This window comes from Salvia splendens, unplaced genomic scaffold (assembly GCF_004379255.2).
Source record: "Salvia splendens isolate huo1 unplaced genomic scaffold, SspV2 ctg741, whole genome shotgun sequence".
Classification (NCBI taxonomy): domain Eukaryota; kingdom Viridiplantae; phylum Streptophyta; class Magnoliopsida; order Lamiales; family Lamiaceae; genus Salvia; species Salvia splendens.
The window spans coordinates 1-12,397 of NW_024599413.1; the positions used below are offsets into that span (position 1 = coordinate 1).

Sequence of the window (12,397 nt, forward strand, 5' to 3'; positions counted from 1 at the left end):
GGCCCGTCATCTACTACACAATTTCAACTACTTTTTCTCCGTCTCTCTTACTTTACTAATTACGCATTAAAATCCGTGTCAATCTTAAATGGCTTATTTCTATGGGACAGAGAGAGTATCTATTACTTTATTCATATCCTAAAAATAGAAACTTTACATTTTAGAAAATGAACCTTACAATCCACTAACACTAGTTCCACTATTTTTTTCTCTTCATCTTACTTTACCCATTTTTTCTCTTCCTCTTTCTTATTTTACCAATTTTGCATTAAAATCTGCGTCATTTCCAAAGTTCTTATTTTTTAGGAAACGGAGGGAGTATCATTTTTTCAAAACACATGCGAAATGAAACGTTTCACTTAGGCTGGGACGGAGGGAATATTTTATTTTATTTGATAGCACAAAATTTTTTAAAAAATGAAAATAGTAGTCAAAATGGTGGTATATGGATTTTTAAGGACAGAATTTAAGACACTATTGCAAGTGCGGCAGCAGCGGGAAGATAAAATGCTAACATGACAAAGGAAAAATGATGATGGATGGATGAATTTATAAAGCGAGTTTTAAGGACATTAATGTGAATGACTTGAAGGATAAAAGAGGATATAGCAAGAGAGATGACTAAGTTATTTATGTGTCAAATATTTCAATCAGTTAAATTTAATACTCCCTCTATCCTACAAGAAAATGCATCATTTCCTTTTTAGTCCGTCCTACAAAAATATGCATTAGGGTGTAATCCTTAATGGTCAGTTGTGAGTGAATATTGTGACCACTTTTCAGAAAACTGTAGCTACTAAATACTGTATATAAAGAACAAACCGAAGCACCACACTAACATCATTGTCGTCTACTAACACAACAATAGATGCATTCCACAATTCTTGAACAGATCACTGTTCAAGAATTAGCAAGTGTACAAGAAAGTAACGTTAATCACAAAGTAGAACAGTTTGGGTAGACGATACAAGTAAAAGCCATTTGGCAGGGCTCCGCCTGACTGCAGCTCGTGGCCAGCCTTGCCCTCCGATGGGCAACGTGCTATATCAAGATCAAGTCATTGTTCACTGGGTTGAACATCATTCCAGTACCGATGCTCTGAAATATAACGAGGAAAAGAAATCTCTGAAGGAATCAAAATCGGGCAGGTTGCTTTATCTTCAAAGTGAAACGATGAAATCATTTGTTTACTTCAAGATAATGAAATCTAAATCTGCAGTCAAGCTATTACGTACAAACAATTTGAAAGGAATGTTTATGTACCTCTTCATTGCGATTTCTCTTTAGCATCAGAACTAGAGTCGAGATATGATATAACAAGATCAGCTGCTTCACAACCGCTTGAGATGGCTTTGCCTACTGATAATCCTCCCTTGTGGTTTCCTAGCATTTGAAACACAACAGAAGATTGTCGTCATACCAGAATTTGCCAAAGTGGTTTTCACATGTAGCTGATGTTTTCCCAGCTTATAAAAAAGTAGAGGGCAACAATAACATAAAGGAAATGCTTATACGACCGAACCATATTCAAAGGAAATGCTTTGCTCCAATAATAGTGACTGCAATCAAGTGCGTATCCGGTAAGAAAACATACCCATAGCGGCTTATTTACTACAAGAACTCTTTAGTTCAAATGCCCACTAGATGATCCAAGTTAAGCAAAATTACTTCAGAAAGGAAGGTTCGTTTCCCCCTCTGCACCTAATAGCTAGCTGTCTAAGATCAAAAGTCACTATCTGCTTCAGTTCATCACTGCCACAGAACAGAAGTAATACAATTTGTAGGTTACAGAGATGGACAAAAAGTTTTCAAAAACCAAGGTAAAATTGAAAATATTTATGCTGTTGACACCTTGAAGCCTTGGCTAGCTCCCGATTTCTACTTCCACCAACAAATGTAGTGTAGAGATAAACATCAGATGGTGCACGATCTGGGAACATCATTGATGAAAAGAGAGTGCCTGTGTGCAAGAAACTAAATAGCATAAATAAATAGACAGTAAACTCAGAAAATCATGAAGCTAAAAGAATCACGTCTTCTCAAGCCATTTTGTTGCTCTTTTGAGGGTATGAGACTTCAAGTGGTCGCTTTACATTTTCCCTCTTAAATGTCGTGATTATGACAGACATTGGTAAATAGCTAACCTGCTCATAGTGAAAAGGCATGAACACCATAATTTCCATTGAAGGCGGTAGGTATAGAAGATAGGGTGGTCAAGCCTGGTAAGTATAGTATCACCATTGTAGATGCAAAGAAAGAGAACATACCTCAGGAATGAAATGTAGGAGAAACGGGTTTCCTCCTTTGGTAATCTTCAGTTGTTTAACAGCAGAAAGAGGGCCTTAAAGAAATTCATTGGAAACAAATTATAAACACCCATCCTTGCGCAATCTAAATTTCGAGGAACTTGTTAACAAAGCATGTTACATTAAAACTTGATAGCCACCATCATTTTAGTTCATTACAAGGGTAAAATGGTCTTTTTACAATTGTAATGCACTGTTTTCCTTTTGAAATGATCTGCATAGTCTGACATGGAAATCACTTAAATCTGATCTGAAGAATGACCTAAATTATACCCATGTAATGGCCTAAAATGGCTAAAATGACCGCAAATTACATTACATGGAATAAATAAAATGACTTTGTTACCCCTCATATGAACTTCTATAACGATCTAAAAATGACCTCCATTTTTTCAAAATCTGAAAATTCTAAAACAAAATTGGATCCATCCATTTTTTGATCTAATTATTGAGATTTGGTATCTAGTTATGCATTAGGATTTAGTTATTCATAGATCACTAACCTACGTGTGTGCATATAAGTATATATATACACTATATCAATGTGAAGTGGAGGTATAACCGATTAAAGCATATGCACTTACTGTGACTATTAATGCACTTCTCACTGGAAAGCCTTTTGTCGTCCGATTCATAAGAAATTGACCAGCTATCTTGAGGTGACTTCTCACTGCAACTACAAGCTATTTCCAGCACCTTAGATTGAAGTTTAAGTTCATCTTTGCTGAGTTCATTGCACAACGCATTGGTGAGTGTCTGTGAACAGTCAAAACCACACTTACATTACAATCATAGTCATTGGCATGAAAAAGTTGAGATGATAGTATACCATCAAGGAAATATTCCTACAAGTAATCATACAATGTTTCAAATTGCATTAAACTTCCAAGAGGATATTCCAAAAAGGTCAACTAATCCATGCTTCAGGCTCAATATTGAGACCAACGTGAAGACACTATTTAGGAGCTTAAGAGGTGTGCACCCTTTAAATGCTCAACTTTGACCAAGTAACAATAACTTCTCTATGTCTGAAAGTATTAGCAAAATTTCTGGGTGGTACATAAGAGCATCCACAACGGTGGCGTCCGTCGCCACGGCCGTCCGCGCTGCTGGCACGGCACTGCTCGATGCATCGAGCAGCGCCGTGCCAGCGAGCAGCTGACGTGGCGCGCTGGGATTCGTCAACGGCATAGCCGTTGTGTTTAAATTTTTTTTAATTAAAAAATTGGTTTTTAATTAAAAAATCCGAAAAAAAAAATTCACTTCCCAAGAAAAATATATCCGTTTATAACCGTTTTTTTCCACTTTTTAATTTTTTTTTTTTCATTTTTTACCCCAAAAATACACACTTTCATCTATAAATACCGCCAATTTCACTCCCAAAAATTCACCCCACCCCCGAACAACTCGTTGTGGGCCCTTTTGGCCCAACTCAATATGGCCGATAGGTCAACTATGACCCCCACGCAACTTCAAACGCACGAGGACATGATATGTTGGGTCTCAAAAAATAATTGGGGTTGGTGCCGCCGGATGCGTAGTCTTCCTCGGGTAATATTAGCCAATAATCATGTAATTTTTTAATTTTTAGGAGTTTAATTATGTAATTTTTAATTTTTAGTTTTTTAATTATGTAATTTTTAATTTTTGTTGATTGCAAATGAAAAGTTTGGTTACCAGAAAAATGAAAAAGGAATTCTAGATTAAAGATTGATGAAGACTATAGTCTATAGGTCTACCTGCATCCCACCTAGAAACGAAAATGAACCATGCTTTTGCTTCTTAGAGCATCTCCAGTGGGCGGACATCCCACTAGGACATCCACTAGGACATCCCAAAAACACCTCCTGCCACGTCACTAGGACTTCCCATCCCACTGCCACGTCACTAGGACATCCCCTGCACAATCCGCCCTTCCCATCGCCCTTCCCACTAGGACATCCCGCAATTAAAAAAAATCATACATTTACAAATAAAACAATTAACATTTACGGAAATAAAATTTGACCGAGAATACGAACGGGAAAATTAACAACTTCATCGGAAAAAACATACATGATTCGAAAAAAAAATTACATACTAATAAAAAAAAATTCATACATTATCACGTCAACCCCTCCGAGTCCAAACCTCTTCGATGATATCCTGCTGAAGTCGAACATGGGCATCTGTTTGCCGCATGTCGGCAAATGCACGCAGCCGCGTGACCTCTCCATGAGGTACCCCCATATTCACATTCGCGGTGGCCACGCCATGACTTGGACCTGCACCCGTATCATCTTCGTTGGTCCACTGAGTCAGTTCCGCAGCTTCATTTTCGACAATCATGTTGTGCATTATGATACATGCGTACACGATATCGCCGATGTTGGGAATATACCACTGCCGTGCAGGACCCTTCACAACCGCCCACCGACTTTGGAGCACACCAAATGCCCGCTCCACATCCTTGCGCGCTGCTTCCTGACGGCTCGCAAAGTATGTCTTCTTTTGTCCGAGAGGATACTTGATTGACTTCACAAAGACGGGCCAGTTTGGGTATATCCCATCCGCCAAATAGTACCCCATATTATGCTGGTTGCCGTTGGCGACGAAACTGATGGCGGGACCAATGCCATTGCACTGAGCGTTGAACAGGGGCGACGACTGGAGAACGTTGATGTCGTTGTTGGACCCGGCGACTCCAAAATAAGCATGTCATATCCACAGCCGGTAGTCAGCTACAGCTTCAAGGATCATCGTGGGATGCTTGGCTTTGAAGCCGGTAGTGTACATTCCCTTCCAGGCGGCGGGGCAGTTCTTCCACTCCCAATGCATACAATTTATGCTGCCCAACATCCCAGGGAACCCGTGCACCGACCCATGCATATCTATCAGCATCTGGCAGTCTTCGGGGCTCGGACTCCGAAGATACCGCTCCCCGAATATCGATCTCACGCCCGCGCAAAAATTCTGCAGACACTCGACGGCTGTCGACTCGCCAATGTGGAGGTACTCGTCAAACATGTCGGCCGCGCCTCCATACGCCAGTTGTCTGATTGCGACAGTGCACTTCTGCAAGGGCGTGAGTCCGGGTTTGCCAGCTGCATCCTCTTTGATCCTAAAATACAGGTATCTTCTCTCTAAAGCACCCACGATGTGCAGAAACAGCGGACTATGCATCCTAAAGCGTCGCCGGAATAAGGCTTCCCCAAAACGCGGTTGCGGAGCGAAGTAGTTCGCATACAACCGAATATGTGCAGCAATGTGGTCACGGGGTACTTGAGTTCGACGATGGATCGGCCGAGTACCGCCGCCTGCTGCCGCCGCTGCGACCTCTGTTGTAGCAGCCTCTCTATCGCACCTTCAACAGCGACCTCCAACTCATTCTCGCTATCACTTTCACTAGACATTCTAGATATACTTGAAATTAGAGATGTAGAGAGAGAAACTTGTTAACACAAGTGGTGCGAATGAAATAAAATTCAACGAGCCGTATATATAGAGTTTTAAAAAAAATAATTTAAAAACGGGACGTCCGACCGGACGTCCGACTGGACGCCACAATGGCGGACGTCCACCCGCCCGTCGCGCCGATGTCCGAGGACACCCGACGTCCTCACGGGACGTCCGTATCCGACCCTAAACGCCACAATGGCGGATGTCCCGGTAGTCCGTCGCGACGTCCGACCGGATGTCCGACCGGACGTCCGCCATTGGAGATGCTCTCATGTGCTGATGAGTCTATTCCACCAGATGTGTCCTTTTTGGCAGATAACTTAGACTGAATAGCACCAGATATGATTGAACCATACCTGAAAAATCACAGAAAAAATCATAACAGCGTTGAAAGACATATACATGACGGATTAGCACGATAAAAATGCATAAAGCGGGCTTGTTTTAACACTTGTTTACTTGCAGCCATCCATGATAAAAAATGGTTTTACTTATCTAGGATTAAAATCTATATATATGGTTGCCACAATTAAAAATTGGTTTGAAAAACCATGAACTTTTGGCCAAATCTGGTATTTCCCCTGGACTTTAAAAGTTGTTACAAATATCAGCAACTTTAGGTTCTGTGCGAATTTCGCACGGCGGTTCGTTCCGGCAATCGTTAAAACCGACATGGCACATTTTGTCCTCTGCGGCATTGTTAATCATATCTGTCAATTATACGGCCTTCATAATTCTTCCACCTCACCCCGTTCTCTCCCTCACCAGTCACCTCTCTCTCTCTCTCCACGTCAAAGCCGTTTCACTGGAGAAAGGTTTGAACCTCTTACTGGTAGCTTCACAGCCGGTTCAAATGCAACCGTTAATTTCTCCTTGGGCAGAGATGGCAACAGATATTAGGGATTTGGCGTTGAACTCATGGCTGGAAAACATGCCTCTGGAACATCCATGCCTGTCCATCAAAGTTGAAAATGTTTCACCAAAAAAATCTCTCAAGCTCACCTTGAAAAAATGTCCCCCTTCTCGTCTACCTGCTTATATGGCCATACCCCAATCCCATCTCCTCAATTCGCTCTGTTCCCAACACCCATGGCCACCGACACCGTCAATCAAGACCTAAGTTCTACCACGTGAAACAGATTTCGCCTAAAGTTCATGGTTTTTCGGACCAATATCCCATAAAAGAATAACTAATTTGAACCAGCTAAATGTTAAGCAAATAAATAGTGTTATTGGAAATCACCAACATTGATACTAAACTCAAAGAAAGACCAATGCAGCTGAAAAGATTTTGAATCAGGTTCAGTTTTGAATATCGGGGAAGGCAAGAGAAACAAAAATTGGCAACTTGAAGAAATTAAATTATCTTGACACACAATCCTGTCTTCATTTGATTTTGAAATTCCAAGAAATACACCAAACAATATAGAAATTTGCAAGTACTTACTGATAGAGACTCGGGATCTCCATCACTAGTTCCAGCAACAAAAGGATCAATAAGATAGTCAACAACCTGAAAAGGAATTATGTCATACACTAAGCAATATTTAAAAGCAATATTTAACCAACTCTAAGGTGCCATAAGTACGTTTCGTTCATTGAACTTGAAGGTTCCTTTCGTTTCTTTGAAATTTTCGATGTTGTATTGAGTTCTGATTTGCGATTATTAAATTGTGTAGAAGTGATAGTGTACAGATTGTTTTCCATGATACCACGACAGATATAAGAACCATCTTTCTTAATAACGCAGTTGTCATTAAAAGAAATCGAATATCCATCAAAAACCAATTTAGAAACTGAAATTAAATTTCTTCTAAAATAAGGTATCAACAAAACATTCTTCAAAATCAAAAATCTATCACTACTAAAACGCAAATAAATGTCTCCCACTGCAACGGCCGCCACTTTGGTAGCGTCGCCCAGCTGGACTTTGATCTCACGATCATGTAGCCGTCTTGTCACCTGCATTAAGTCAGGATCAAAACAAATATGATCAGTAGCTCATGTGTCAATAACCCAAGTGCAAGTAGATGTCAAAGCCAAACATGACTCGACTACTAGAGCTTGGTGCATACCTGTAGCCTTGCCCCTTTTAGGACAGTCTGGCTTCCAATGCCCCTTCTCACCACACTTGAAACACTTCCCCGAGGGCTTCTTATTTGCCCTTTTCTTCTTCTTTCCCTTAGCCACTTTGCCCGATTCTGAGTTCGGTGCCTGCCTTTTTCCTTTGCTAGGCTTGAAGCCAGAGGAACGAGGCGCCAAAGTCATCATGGCAGCCTTAGTCTGAACCATGAGGTCCTCTGCCGACTGAAGTTCAGTCAACAGCTCTGCCAAGGTGTAATTCCTTTTGTTCATCTCAAAGTTGAGCTTGAACTGCTGGAAGTTAGAGGGAAGACTTTGAAGGATGATTGTCACTTGGGACTCGGGATCGATCGTCCCTTCTAAGACCTCAATCTGGTTTAGGTGGCCCATCATCTCGAGGACATGGTCCCTCACAGATGAGCCCTCCTTCATTGTCTTCGACATGATACTCCGAAAGGCTTGAGACTTAGTCGTTCGATTCTGAGTACCAAAAGGATTCTTGAGATTCTGCATAATCTCAGTGCCAGTTTCCTTGGCAGAATGTTGATGCTTGAGTACTGAAGACATAGATGCCAACATGTAGCACTTAGCCATCTCATTCGTCTTATGCCACTTTCTATGTGCATCTCTGAGTCCTACCGCAGCGTTAGCCGCCGGTACTGGAGGTCGCGGGGTTGTGAGCACAAAGTTGTACTCTTCAGCTGTAAGAACGATGTCCAAATTTTGTTTCCATTCTATGTAATTTTGGCCCTCGGGTTTGTTTTCTTTGAGAATTGCAGAAAGAGGATTGAACGACATTGTGACGATTTGAATTGCACTGCAAAACAGAGTATTTTACTATTTGTCATAAACTTATGTAAGAAATTTGATTAGATTAACCATAAAACTTTTCAAAGTCTTACAACTGTAAAATTATAATTTTGTACCTTCCAGAGGAAGTCAATACGCATTAAAATCTTATAATTTTACTGGTCACAACACCGACGAATAGTCCAGAGACCACAGAGTGGCATGACCGCCTAATGTTGCCTAAGCAAGACCACCGAATTTAGCATTACAGAATCTCATTTCTACAACACACTCCCATAACAATGCTTATGTGCTGCTAACAAGATCATGCTATCTCATAAATCCTGTGTGGACTTCTTAATCTCGTAGTTTCTTAGGATTATTGTCCCCACAGAGCATGTGACGATAATATTGGAAACCACATTCTAGTTCATACCATTTATATTTGAGAAGTCCGCCATATGAACTTGCTATTTCTTAGGATTATTGTCCCCACAGTGCAGGTGGCGATAATATTAGAAAAAGGCTTCATAAATTGCAGACCAATTGGTAGAGACCATATACAAACATTGAGTTTGTAATTATAGCTTAGATATTTTGGGTTATGGTTTTTCTTTAATTATCCTTAGCCTTGAGGCAGTTTAAGGCTTAATTAAATTCTATTGGTATTTAATTTGCTGGATAATTAAATCTTTTATTAATTGGTATCTTCTTTTAGGAAATTATTGTTCTAGAATATAATTCTTATTCATGTGTACTATAAGATATGTCTAAAATAAATAAATTATTTAATTTTTAATAAGACATGAAAATTAAATTCAAATTAATTCCATGTTCGAGATTAGGAAGAGATATTTCATTATTTAATGTATTCATACATATCTATCCTTTTTAGGATTTTAGATATATAAATATTAGGAAACTATAAATTATTCCCATCTATATCATCTAGGAATCAAAATAATATTATTTATTTCCATAGATATAGAAAATAATAAAATATTCCTAAAGTCTAGATAAATATTAGGAAACTATTAAATTATTCTCATCTATATCATCTAGGAATAAAATAATATTATTTATTCCATAGATATAGATAATAATAAAAATATTCCTAAAATCTAGACAAATTTTCCAAAAAGATTTTATTTCCATTAAATAATAAGATTTTAATGATATCATTAAATAAATAATCCTTCATCGTTATCTCATCGTACGAGGTTCGCACGAACGATGAACGACGAAGATCCGATGAGTTCATCGTCGGAACACGATGCACGCAGCGTCTCGGCCACCGGCGCGCAGGTGACGCGCCAGCGTCTCGGCCCGTCGAGCCATCGGGTATCGCCGCGTCTCGGCCAGCGGCGAGCGCCAGTCTTTGTCGTCTCGACCGTCGGGTGCCGACGCATCTCGGTCAGCGTTCCGTCGGGCGGCTCGAGCTCTCGGCCAGCAGAGCGCACGGTGGCGCGCCTGCTCTCGACCAGCTCGGACCCCGTCTCGGCCTATCCGATGCTCTGGGTGGCGCGCGCTCCCGGCCAGCGCCGCCATCCCTCTCGACCCTGCCGCCTAGGGTTCTCGGCTTGGTGCCTCGGCACCTCGGCATGTTCTCGGTCGAACTGTCGTGCCACACCTTCCGTTGTTTCGATCTCGACGCGGGTTCCGGCTTGGTTTGCTATCTCGGTCGGCGGCGTGCACGAGCCCACGCTCGTCTGCACGTCGCCTCGGGACCGGGATCCCTCGCCTCCCACTCAATCGGCAACCCTCTCCCGATCGTGCGTGGCGCGATCCACCTCGGCGCGAGCACCGACGGATCGCACGTCTCGTACGATCGAGTAATTCAAGTTCTTTGATTCAATAGTTCTTGAGTTTAACATGCATAATAAATAAACAAAAACACCAAGAACATGCTTCATAATCAAATAACACATGCATACATGAATTTCGCGAAATTTAAATCCAAATAATCAGAGCCAAAGACTGGCTCTGATACCAATTGAAGGGGTTGGCAGCGGAAGCGTGCACGAATTACCGATCACATAAATTTGATCTATTTAGCATATTATTTAGACAAATTCTATTCGCGTAATTATCACATGTATCATGCTCATAACTTGAATTAAAATCATGCTTTAGAATATAAAATCCCTAAAACATGCATACTACGGAGTTAGCCAAATTACCTCGTTGATTCGATCAAGAATCGAAGAGAGCTTGCGTCTTCTCCACGTGAAGATCTTCAGTACTCGAACTCGGACCTTCTGACTGGTGTCCCGGACTATACGCTGATATTTTTGTGGCAAATCTCACCAACGTATTAGGACTTGAATAACGAAGACAGAAACTGCTCACGGAGGAAGCACAAATTTCGAACTCTCTCTCTCTAGAGGGGGACGAAAATTTTGATAAAAAAAAAGTGTTTTTCTGTCTCCTTTATTCTCCTATTTATATAAGTCACATATTGGGCCCAGTCAGGGATCTAAGGAAGAATTTGGATCAGGCCTCACCCAATTAGCTTTTTACTAATTAAATTGAACCCACAATTTAATATAAGCTTATATTGGAATATTATAAGCAGCCACTACAGAAGTAATATTGCACTGCCTTCCAAATCTGAAATTACAAGTATTCCGGGTTTCCTTTAATTGCATTTAATTTATTTCCCGCGCTTAAGATAGAAACATCCATTAATTAATTATTTTCTGCTATGGACTTAATTAAATAACATATTTTAATCTCCAAGAGTGGACTTAGCAAGAAACTCTTATTTATTATTCATAGAGTAATTAAACTCTAACTAGCTAGGTTCCGAATAATAAAACCTTGTTTCGAGCTCCTCTTGTGGACGTTATCAAACGAGACTCTCCTCGCGCACGATTCAACGTATTAGCAATCCTAGCACCGCTAGATAATGATCACCACTACCCAATATACCTGGATCGTTGGGTGATGAAAAACCCGCACCTTTGGTAAGTCAAAGTAGTAGATACTCAATATCGTATGCTCAATGCTAACGTACATTGATTAAGAAATTAATTATCAAGACCTCGTCTTTCAGTAGATAGCATAAAGACTCGTCTTGCTGTTAGATCCATTCAGTGCTATACCACACTAACGTCATCTTATTTCAATAAGGCTTAGAAATAATTGGACTGACATTGCAACCTTTCGCGATAGGTAGTCTAGGGCTATCTAGGTTGTGAAATTCTTATTTTTCTTTGTTTAGAACTGACCGTGTTACCTTAAATTGGACGACGCCCACAACCGGTCTACTAAAACAAAGACTTAGACTTTGTTACGTTTGCTTATACATTTAAATATGCAATAAACAACCATTAAACATAACAACATTATGACAAAAAATAATCTGTTGCATTTATTGAAAAATAACAATTAGAGTTTTACAGTATCCAATCACTCGAAAGGTGATTTCTAGTATACAAAACCCTAACAGCACCTTCGTGGGATGGTAGAAATTATTTTATCACCTTTATTGATGATTTCTCACGGTATGGTTATATATATCTATTGCGTGAAAAGGCTGAATCAGTGAATGTCTTGAAGAAATTCATAGATGAAGTGGAAAGACAACTAGATAGAAAAGTGAAGGTTGTGAGATCAGATAGAGGTGGTGAATTCTACGGAAAATTTAATGAGTCTGGACAATGTCCGGGCCCATTTGCAAAGTACCTCGAAAGTAAAAGCATTTGTGCACAATACACAATGCCCGGTACTCCGCAACAGAATGGTGTAGCGGAAAGGCGGAATCGTACTCTTTTGGATAT

General features: G+C 40.3%; 1 pseudogene; it reads right to left on the reverse strand.

Moving 5' to 3' along the window:
• Positions 1 to 799: 799 nt before the first annotated feature.
• Positions 800 to 8,393, reverse strand: LOC121791162 (annotated as a pseudogene).
• Between the last annotated feature and the right edge of the window lie 4,004 nt (positions 8,394 to 12,397).